At 36.8% G+C, this 10,733-nt stretch overlaps 1 protein-coding gene across 1 annotated transcript in view; it reads left to right on the top strand.

Moving 5' to 3' along the window:
* The first annotated feature begins 1,565 nt into the window (after positions 1–1,565).
* Positions 1,566–10,733, top strand: part of LOC121324724 (janus kinase and microtubule-interacting protein 1-like) — a 93,950-nt gene continuing 84,782 nt past the window's right edge. The window contains exon 1 of the mRNA XM_041266867.1: positions 1,566–1,869. The gene's annotated coding sequence lies outside the window, so the exon portion shown is untranslated. The remainder of the gene's footprint in view (positions 1,870–10,733) is intronic.

The following is a 10,733-nucleotide window of genomic DNA, read 5'->3' as shown; positions in this document are numbered from 1 at the left end:
CACACACACACACCCTTACAGGGTCATTCAGACACAACACGTACACACACACACACACACACACACACACACACACACATTACAGGGTCATTCAGACATAACATGTGCACAGTACACACACACACACACACACACACACACACACACACACACCCATGTCAGGGTCTCAGACACAACACGTGCACAGTTACACACACACACACACACACACACATTACAGGGTCATTCAGACATAACACGTGCACAGTTACACACACACACGCACACACACACACACACACACACACACACACACACACACACACACACATTTGCACTCAAACTCACATCCATTACAGGGTCATTTAGACACAACTTGAAAAGCAGGCTTAGGTTAAAAAAAATGAAGACAATGTGTCTAAGCACCCCTTGTTAACAAAAATTGTTTAAATCCATCTCAGCCAATCAAGTACCATATCATATTGTGACATGCATTGCCTGGGATGGGACACAAACATGTGCTGTTCTAGAACAAATGTGGTCCTGCTGCTTTGAAAGTATTGTGTCAAATGTGTTGTTCTAATATATATATATATACAAAATGATATTCAATAGTTTTCATTGCATAATGTTATATAATACATATTATTTAATCTCTTAAAGTACAGTGAAAGTGTTAAGGGCTACGAGTCACTGACAAGCACTTGAAATTATAACTGCTCAGTTACAGTACATTTGGTTGACAACTAATATTATGACATAATTTATGAGGCTGCAAAGGCTGCAAAACTTAATGTCTTACATGGATCAGTCTCAAATGTGTCAACACTATGGTCATTCCGGACTTTGCTGCAGACTTTGCTCCACATCACCTGCGGAAATATTAAGGCAGCAATTCTGTGGAATGGCCAGAGCCCTCCAGAACAATTTAAACACCTTGCTGACTTGTCACTTTGGATCTGTGCTGTCCAGACTGACGAATTGCAATATGAAGTAAATGTAATTGTCTGTATTTCGGTTTGCGTAAAAGTCTATTAAAAAGTCTATTAAAAGCTGCCCAATAAAAATGCAAAACAGTGGGCTCCTGCATACTTTAATAATTAACTACCATTTGCTGTTCTTTATTTTTTCTGAGTTAGATTTCAACATTTATTTTTTAAATTATATTCTATTAAACCAAACACTATGATAAAAATTGCAGTCATTGCCTTCTTGGGGAAATCGGTACTGTCATTTTGAATTCAGAAGTAATGAAAACAATTCAACCTTTGTACACAACTTATTTAGCTCTGCACTTTTATTCAATCACCTTTGAACTCTTACTCAATTCTTCATATATTTTAGATAGAATACAGATATACTCCCTCTAGTGGGGTGGCCAAAACCACTTAGTTATATATTGTCAAGTCAGGTGTGCTTGATGGCTGTGGCCTCGTTTTTCTCTGCAGCCACTTGAGCAGCGCTGGATCTTTAAAGCATAAGGCTTGATGCATTCTGTAAAGCATTGCGCTGTCTGTAGAGAGCTGACGCTGTGTGTGGGCGGAGTGCTGATTACCGGTTTGCAGAGAGTGCGTTTCAGAGCGAGGAGCTGTCCATACACACATTCACGTATGCGACTGTTGCATTCGTTAAATTAGTGTTAAACTTTACATAACGTAAACAATCACACACTGAGACCCATTTAAGTGTCATATCATTGACAACTGACAACAATCTAGTCTTCATCTTGGACTCAAAAATATATAGGAAGCATCCTGGGCTGAGGTGTGCTTTCGTGTCGAAGATTTTTTTCAGACAGAAACATACGTGGCCGTACGGTAAAGGATATCAAATCTCCTTTGCAAAAGGTTATTTCGATTGCACCAATGAAGAGCGCGTAGACCGTCATTGGTAAGTCAATGTAACAATGCAGGTCTATTTAAATGCAGTTTATTATTATTAAAGCGGTTGGTTTAGCACTGGGTGTATTTTTAAAGTGCATACGTTTCACAGTTGTTTCTTAACTACTTAAGCCATTTGTGTGTAATTTAGGTTTGCATAATGAAAGCGGGTGGTATGCAGATATCCAATTCCTGACTCCACTATCGTTGTTTTTTTTTTTTTTCCATGCTGTCACAGTCAAAGCAAACATTTATGTTTCTTTTTGTTTTTTTGTTTTGGTTTTGTTTGTGTTGGGTGGATCATATCTTTTATGATATGGTAATTCAGTTGTTGCAGCCAGGTGCGCTACAGATTTCAGCGCATACCTTGTCAGCTTCAATTAACGTTCGCGTTTGTAATGTGTGCAGATCATATTGCGCTAAAGGTACTTTGACTAAGGACTAAACCTGTCAATCTTAGAAGTTCAGCATTCCACAGCGTATGACAAACTCGGGTGGAGGTGTTTGGTATTTTTGCAGCTTTCACCTTTTTTCAAACCATACCCTTTTATTTAGATAAGTGGGCTTTCCTGCATATCTTTGTTGAAAGAAAGGCAGAATTAAGTAGAGATTGCTTGTAAGCGATTAGTTAATTGTCAGACAGTAGCGGATCCTGTGCCATGTGGTCTGTGGTGCAGAGCTGAAGATTGCAGGCTGTAAAAGGCGGGTGGGGTTTGACAGCAAAGACAACAGAATCCGAACCACTGTTTTGACAATTACAAAACAATTAGCAGAGCCCGAACCATCGGTATTGTTACTCAGCAGCTTTTACAAGTGAAATAAATTGTGAGAGGTCTAGTTCATAGGCTAATAACGTATTTTATTTTTTTGAGAGAGAGAGAGATGCATACATTATATATATATATATATATATATATATATATATATATATATATATATATATATATATATATATATATATATATAGTCAGTTACACTTGTGTCTCAGTCCCATTGTAGTGATCTCAGTTCCCGCAGGCAGGCGCATCACACAGGGCGAGGCAATCCACACACAGGCGGAGGGCGGGCGCGAACCTCTCGCACTAAAGCATAGTATGCCGATACCACTGTACAAAAGAGCCGGCTCCTTTGCAAGGAGCGTATATCAGGCTTATGTCTTTGTATGTGATTACGTCACCTACACCATGCCTCTGCCGCGACTGAATTCCCTCGAGCACGGCTATGATATATATATATATATATATTAATGCGATCATTGTATCAATAATCAGTATATGTATTTATTCAACTAAAATACATGTGTCCAGATTCTAAGAGATGCAGATCTCATTTCTGCTATTTTTCATATGATTTTTTTTGGGCTAAGTTTTGACATATTCTCAGTTTGCACTTGTTCTTCAGGCAGCATAAGTAAACTGGGAATATGTTCAAATGTCTCAAAATCAGATGGAAAATTGCAGACAATTCAAATATTACATACATAAGAAGAAAAAAGGTCCTAAACCTCACATGGACTCTACGAGATAGTTTAATATTATTATCTCTATGAGTATTATATATTATTATTATTATTAAGTAATAAAATTATTACATCGTAAGAGAGAGCTGCTCAGAGTCATTAATTCTGATCAGCCTAATTCAAGGATGCTAATTAGTTACGATTTTGCTATTGCAATGATTTTTTTATTTAGACTGATAATTAAAGTTTTATATATATATATATATATATATATATATATATATATATATATATATATATATATATATTTTTTTTTTAAGTTTCCCTGTTTTCTTTCTGAGTAATTACATGCTAAAGTAACACAACCTGTAGCCAGGAGACTTGTGTGCTGTGTTAACTGAGGGTGATAGTTATTGAAATGAGACTGATCTCAAACTACTGCCATTAAATCCTAAAAAAATAAACAAACAAACAAAAAAAACCACTAAAATCTGCCTGCTACCGTTAATATAATATAACAAGGTGGGTGCCTGTGTGGGAAGCAGCCCACGCACGTCAGTAGAATCACTGGTATGTGTGTGGAGAGCTGGTATTAAGAAACTGCATAATCTGCCTTTTAACTTACTGCTATGGGCAAGTTAGACTATTAAATAAAATTACTCATTACCTAAAAAAAGGTAATACTTGGCAGCACTTGATTGTATGTAGAATGTATCTTGCTACCACCAGGAGACAGTTAGGATTAGGTATGGTTCCGCACGAGTCATGAGTTCAGGATGTCACCCCCCTCGCTACCATTGACTTTTATGACTTTGTTTATTGCTTGCCTTTGTATAACAGCCCGATATGGAAGCAGAACTACACAAGGAAAGATAATAACCCTGTTCTACTAGCATTGGAGAATTCTCATATGATTCCCGCCTCTGCTTGCAGTACTACAGTACATTTTTTTAAATGTTTTTTTTGAATTTTTTTTTTTACTCTTAATAGCCAGTATAATACTATACAAAAGCAGCACCAATGTTCTTGTGTGACCTTTATTTGTATTTTAGTTGATCCTCAATTGTATTTAACATCTGCCGTTGTTGTTAATTAAACAAGGGTGTGTATCCGGGAGTCTTGTGTGTAATTCTGTCATTGTTGGTAATTGCTGAGGTGCCATGGTCCAGAAATCTCTTGGCTTACCAAATGCCTTTTATAGCACTGTCGTATTAGAATGGTCATTGTTGTGGATGTGCTGCAGGTGGGGAATGCAATTTGAGTTATCGATCTCTTGTAAAGAACAATACTGGACACAGACCAAATTTCCCACCCTCAACAAAATAAAATAATGATGCATTTACTCATTTATGAAAGTGACGTATGGAGGCAGTTAGCAGTTGCCTGTTGTCACACAAAGCATTACAATGCACTGCTACTGTGAACTGTGGTATTGTTTGGAAAGTATAACAAATAGGGGGGTCTGATTAGAACTGAGCCTAATAACGAAATGCTGCTGCTGTGGTAAACAGGAAGGCTTGCCCGGAGCTGAGCTGATCAGGAGATCCTGATTGTCTGGGAGGCGTGCCCGGAGAGCCTGCACCTGCTTAACGCAGCAGTGCCAGTTCAAGCTTACTGCACCACGGCCATAGTTACACAGGCAGGTGCTGAATGAAAGCTTGCTTTGTTTACATTGAGGAGGAGAGTGTCCGCTCTGCAGGATGACTACTACGGAACCCTTCAACTGCCAGTCAGTCACGGGTCTGTCAGTCTGTCTGTGTACTCGGGCAGTCGCTTCGTTTGCTGGTGATTTTAATACATGCATCACTATACTGTACTCGAATGTAAGATGCAGGCCATTTTTTAGATGAAAAAAATGGTTAAAAAAAGTGTGTCTTAAATTTGAAGAAATACAGTATACTTTATTCCCGACTTTGAGCTTGTCTAGAGAGAATCCTAATTGCCAGCACTGAACAGCCTTCCTCATTGTTTTCAAATAATTTAACAATGTGACCTTCTTCCCTACACTCTAAATTGATAGTTTATGATAGCGCCATAAATATACAGGCCTAGGTGTACTAGCAAAAGTATAATTTGTTCAGTAGTTCATACTTTTTACTCAAACTTCCTAGTGGGAAGTCCTTCTTTGCTTATTATTTAATTCATGCATGTATTTTAGGACCATGCTTACTGAAATCTAGTTTTCTTTTTTCTGAGAATCAGCTGCTGGCCATTATGACTGAGATGGTTAAAAGCCAGTCATCGATCTTATTTGCCACAATATGGTCTATCCTGAATTGCAATAATAATGCAATTAACCCCAGGAAGGAAACAGTGAAAACATTCCCAACAGGAAGCCATTTAAAAGTTTGAAGCTGCCCTACAGAACTATCTTAATGGGCTTCAACAGTGAGATTTTTCAGTGTCTTTTTGTTTTAAGTTATTTCTTTTACTTTATGTAGAACATAATCTCCTAAACTAGTTTAGTATCTGGCCTACAGTACAGAGTATGAGGCTATTGATAAAATAGAGAACAAAGCATTAGGAAACAGTCTTCATCTAAAAGTGCATTCTGAAATATCTATGCATTGTGCCTCCACAATCTTTATTCATTTTATATAGCGCCTTTCATAGTCGACCACCATCACAAAGTGCTTCACAAGGTCCAGTAAAAACAAGATAATCCATAATACTTTAAATACAGAGAAATGCATAGTACATGATATACAGTGGAAAGTGCATAATACATGAAGTAGTAGCAGCAACACAGTAGCTAATAGCAGATATCAGGCTTAAAGAGCATGGAAAGCAAGAGAGAACAGGTGGGTCTTGAGAGTTGATTTAAAGCGAGCGACAGTGGGAGCATCATGCAGCAAAGCTGGGAGAGAGTTTCAAAGAGTCGGAGTCATGAAGCTAAACGAATGTTCTCCAAGTGTGGTGCACTTTTGCTTGGGGATCACAAGCAGGCCAGACTCAGAGGACCTCAACTTGTGGGTCAGCAGGTTGAGGAGGTACTCGGGACCTGTGTGATGAAGGGCTTTGTAGGTGAGCAGGAGAGTTTTGAAAATAATCCTGAACTTTACAGGGGAGGTTACTGATTAAGAAAGGATATTTTAGAAAGGTTTTAAGATGATCTAATCTGCCATCTGTCAGTTGTTCTTCAGCAGTGTTGGTGAACCCCTTAGAGAAAATGGCGTCTGTGAGAGGAGCCTATTAACTTTGGCTTTCAGGTGCCAGTGCTAGTATGTGTGTGTATAGTGTGTGTGTGTGTGTATATATATATATATATATATATATATATATATATATATATATATATATATGAATGAATGACAGAGTGTTTGGTAGTTTTCAGCAACGTATTTTCAACATGACTTCACAAATTATCGCGAAAGAAGGACAGTAACATGAAGAATTTGACATTTTAAAGTCCCTAAGCAACCACACTTAAGAGCATGTCTGAATACAATTGAACTCTTGTAAAGTTTGGCGTTTACTGTTTTCTTGAATAAAGTACAAGGCCAGGGCAACCAAATGGCTGGTGCTTTGAACTTCTGATTATAGATCTGTTTTAAAAACCCCAGGGTGTTATTATGAGTATTGTGAGCAAGGTTTCTTTACGTCTTGAAACATGAGAAACATCCCTATTTAAAATGAGATTTATCCATGATCTAGTGCACACTAGTAAAATAATAATTGTAATTTATTATTTTTTCTCCTCATATGGCCCAAAGCAAACAACACAATTAAAATGGTGGATTAACGCTTAATGTGGACTCTTCAAAATCCAATTGGACCGTTTTGCTTGACTGTTAAAAGAATAAAAGGGCAGCATAGGCTCCATCTAGTGTTTTGGCAGATGCAGTACATTTCAACACTGAATGTTGCTGTGTGTGGTACAAGAAGATTGAGGTGAAACTACAATACTGCAGAACACATGTGATTGAGGAATAATCTGTGAAAAAATCATGGTTTCCTTAAATCCAGTGGCAACATATTGCAAGCTTTGTTTAATTTGTTTGTATTCTGTATACCTTCAAAGCGGATCTCTGTTTGTATCATCATCTACAATGATCACATTCATTCTACCATGAAAAGAAAAAGGTTTTCCTCAAATTGTGAGTCAGTATTCATATACTGTATAAAAGCCAATGAGTTGTCCTTTTAATAGATAAGCCTCACCGCTTCTGGCTTCAGCAGTTTCCAACTTGAACACGGGTGCTACTAGCTGACAGTGCCTGTTGAAGCCTGGAACATATTTTAGTATGGAAGTAGTTTTATGAACCTGCATGGCGCAGTGACAGAAGAAAAGGAAACAGTTTTGAAACAATTCTCACCTATTTTATGTCCCATCTTCCTCAAGTCAACACAACAGCAAGTCCATTTTCCACCAGCGGTATCCATGGGATTTTATAAGTTGCTGTGACCATTGAACGTTTCATGTGCAAATCTGAGGATACATCTTTGTTTTTCAATGGTATACAGTATATTATTAGTACTGTTTTTTGTTTGTGGCAGAGCAATAATGGCAATAAGCCCCTAAATGTAGTTTGCTGTCAACACTTTGCCACAGTGTCAGCTACCGTCTGATAACACATTTCTTATTGCACGGTTCTCCCGAGGAATTCTGTACAGCCGGGCGGCAGAGCATTATAGCCGGGAGCACTTTTAAAAGAAAAATAAACTTGCCTTATCTTAAATATTTAATAGGACAAATAATTTGAATAATGTGTTGTCTTTCGTTGACTGTATCTGGTGGTTCTTTTTTAAGTTCTACATTTTCTTTGTCATTACTGTTTTGTTATTATGGTAAATTACCCTGCTTATCTGGGCACTCTATGATTTGACTGGGGAAAGATAACGTAGGGTTATTGGAGTTCACAAAAAAAGTAACCTTTTCACTTCCTTTTAGCTTAATTGTTGGGCTTATTGCTTCATTTAAATTGTTTTCTTTATGTTAGTTTTCAGGGCATTTTGTTAATGCACATATTTTTTTGTTTTTTTCTTTTTGTTCTACATTTTTTTAATGCAACTGTTCATTTTAACCACAACAGTACTCTCACACGTCTGGTCACCCTCGTAACTGTTGCATGAAACCACGGTGTAATAATCCAGCACCTCTACACTTAAGCATTTGTATGTCAGGTGACAAGTGTTCAGCTGATATCCCATCACACCTTTCTTCTTAAAGGCCTACAGTTTCTATACATGAAACCCCAGTATCTCTCACATGCACCTGGGTACATATTTTTACGCTATCACAACAAAAGGAATATGCTTTTTTTTTTTTTTTTTTTTTTTGGTCCATATGTATAGTTATGTACTATGTATCGCCTTACAGTAAAATAATACGACAAAAGATTGACTAAATGATAATGTCCGAAAATAATCTTCATATTTTCACTGATGCATTAGAACAGCTTGCATCTCGTGTAGAGCTGTGTGGCTGGCAATTGGCCTTGACCTAGAAATTCAATTCTTTTAGAGGTCTATTCCATTGATAAATACATAGTAAAATGTGACCAAATGTGAAACTCATTACAGTAACTTTTTATCTTCATAATGAAATGCCCTGTGTTACTAATACGCATTGTATTTTCACAAAACTCATATTGTTATGTGCAAATAACATCAGTGTGTGAAATTGTATTGTAAAAGTGAGCCTTAAAACATTTTAAAGCAAAAAAGGAAGTTTAAGCATAAAATCCCTAATAGTGAACGAGAACGAGAAATCAGCCAATTGCTGTTGCTACACTCACTCTTGAGTGAAGTTGGCTTTCCTTTTCTCAAGCATATACGAACACCAGTATATAATCACAATATTCCGGGACACACTATTGATACAAAATCAACATATTTGTCATTTTTGATTTATTTATTCTTGTGTTTTTTCTTCAAGGAAACAAAGCAAGTCGACACAGTAAATATTGTATTACCATTGACTTAAATTAATATACTGTATTATTTTTTTAGCTTGTCTAGCTGACCTTTCTCTGTCATATCAGATCCAACTCATGATGTACAATGACAAAGACAAAAAAACCCAGCTATCCTTAATCTCAAAATCTCAAACGAATTAATATCACTCAGACAAACTGATTTGAAATATTACACAAGGAACCGTTATAAGAACGCTGTTATTTTCACACATCATAGAATGGACGTCTAGTTTAATCTTCAGTAGCTATCATAAGACGCGGTTACTTTCACCCGTTAGAATAATTAAGCTTCGCTTTGATAAAGGGTGGAGTCGTCTCCTGAAAATTCAACGAAACTTTAATCTTAAATTAGTCTTTTAGTTATTATTTTGTTATTAATATTGTATAATATAAAAACGATGGAAACTTTTATTTAGAAACAGCTGGACTTCTTGTACTTTATTAAAATGAGGTAGGAAATGCTACATCCAGAGTAAAAAAACAGGGACATATTTTTTTCTATTGTCATCTGACCAAAACATACAAAAATCTAGGTTAGAAATATGTATTATGTTATGAAAGCAACAATGTTTTTCCTATGCAGTCAATAAATAACAGAATGAGAGCTACATTGCAATATTATAGAGGAAAGCAATATAGACTCAACATGCGTTCATTAGACAAAACACCAGCGCTTAACAAATAACAACCCCAGTCTGGTTTTTTGTATTCTGTCCTGAAGGAACAGTACACCACTTTTTTCATCAAATGTATTAGAGTGCTTACAATTATTTCAACACGTGTATTTTATAATACCAGATGCCAGAATAAATCTGCATTGCAGTGCAGTTTGAGCCATTTCAGGGTTTACGAGCTGCAGTCTCTGTACACATTGAACTGATATAGCAGAAAAAAGCAAATGCCTGCAGCTAGAAAATGAAATGGTTCAAACGCCTATGGAAGGAGAGTCTTATTTCCGTCCTTGTAACGTGAACCTTGGAAAAACGAATTTGTCAATAGTTGTCTCCAGCTAAGAGAACACACCTCAGGAAGTAAGCAAAGTGTTCTCTAAATTAGATAGAGTTGACCACCGGACACAATATGCCAAGGCCAATCACGATGTGAATTAACAGATACAAATGCATTTATTGCATTTGTCAAGACACACATGCATTATCATATGAAATGAACAGAATAAGTATGAGAAAAGCAATATGCAAGTGTGTGTTACTAAACTATAATAATAAAATAATGTTTGGATGCATGATAGTGGAATGGTTAGAATTACAACAAGCAAAACCAAGAGACTCAAAGATTAAGTCAACAACTTAATGAAGCCGAAGAAAACAAACGGCTGGTCAGGCTTTTTGTTATGTTAGCCTCTGCTCTCTGCTGGTCTCAATCGCTCCATAAACAGTGCTAACTTAAACCATAATGAATAGCCTGTTAGTGACCAAGCATTTAAACATGCCAGTAATGTATTTTTGTATTGTTGGCTTCTCCAGGTCAGCTGTAGAA

The sequence above is a fragment of the Polyodon spathula genome, chromosome 1 (assembly GCF_017654505.1).
Source record: "Polyodon spathula isolate WHYD16114869_AA chromosome 1, ASM1765450v1, whole genome shotgun sequence".
Taxonomy (NCBI): Eukaryota; Metazoa; Chordata; class Actinopteri; order Acipenseriformes; family Polyodontidae; genus Polyodon; species Polyodon spathula.
The sequence above is the reverse complement of the archived record's forward strand: the minus strand, read 5'-3'. Positions and strand labels throughout refer to the sequence as shown.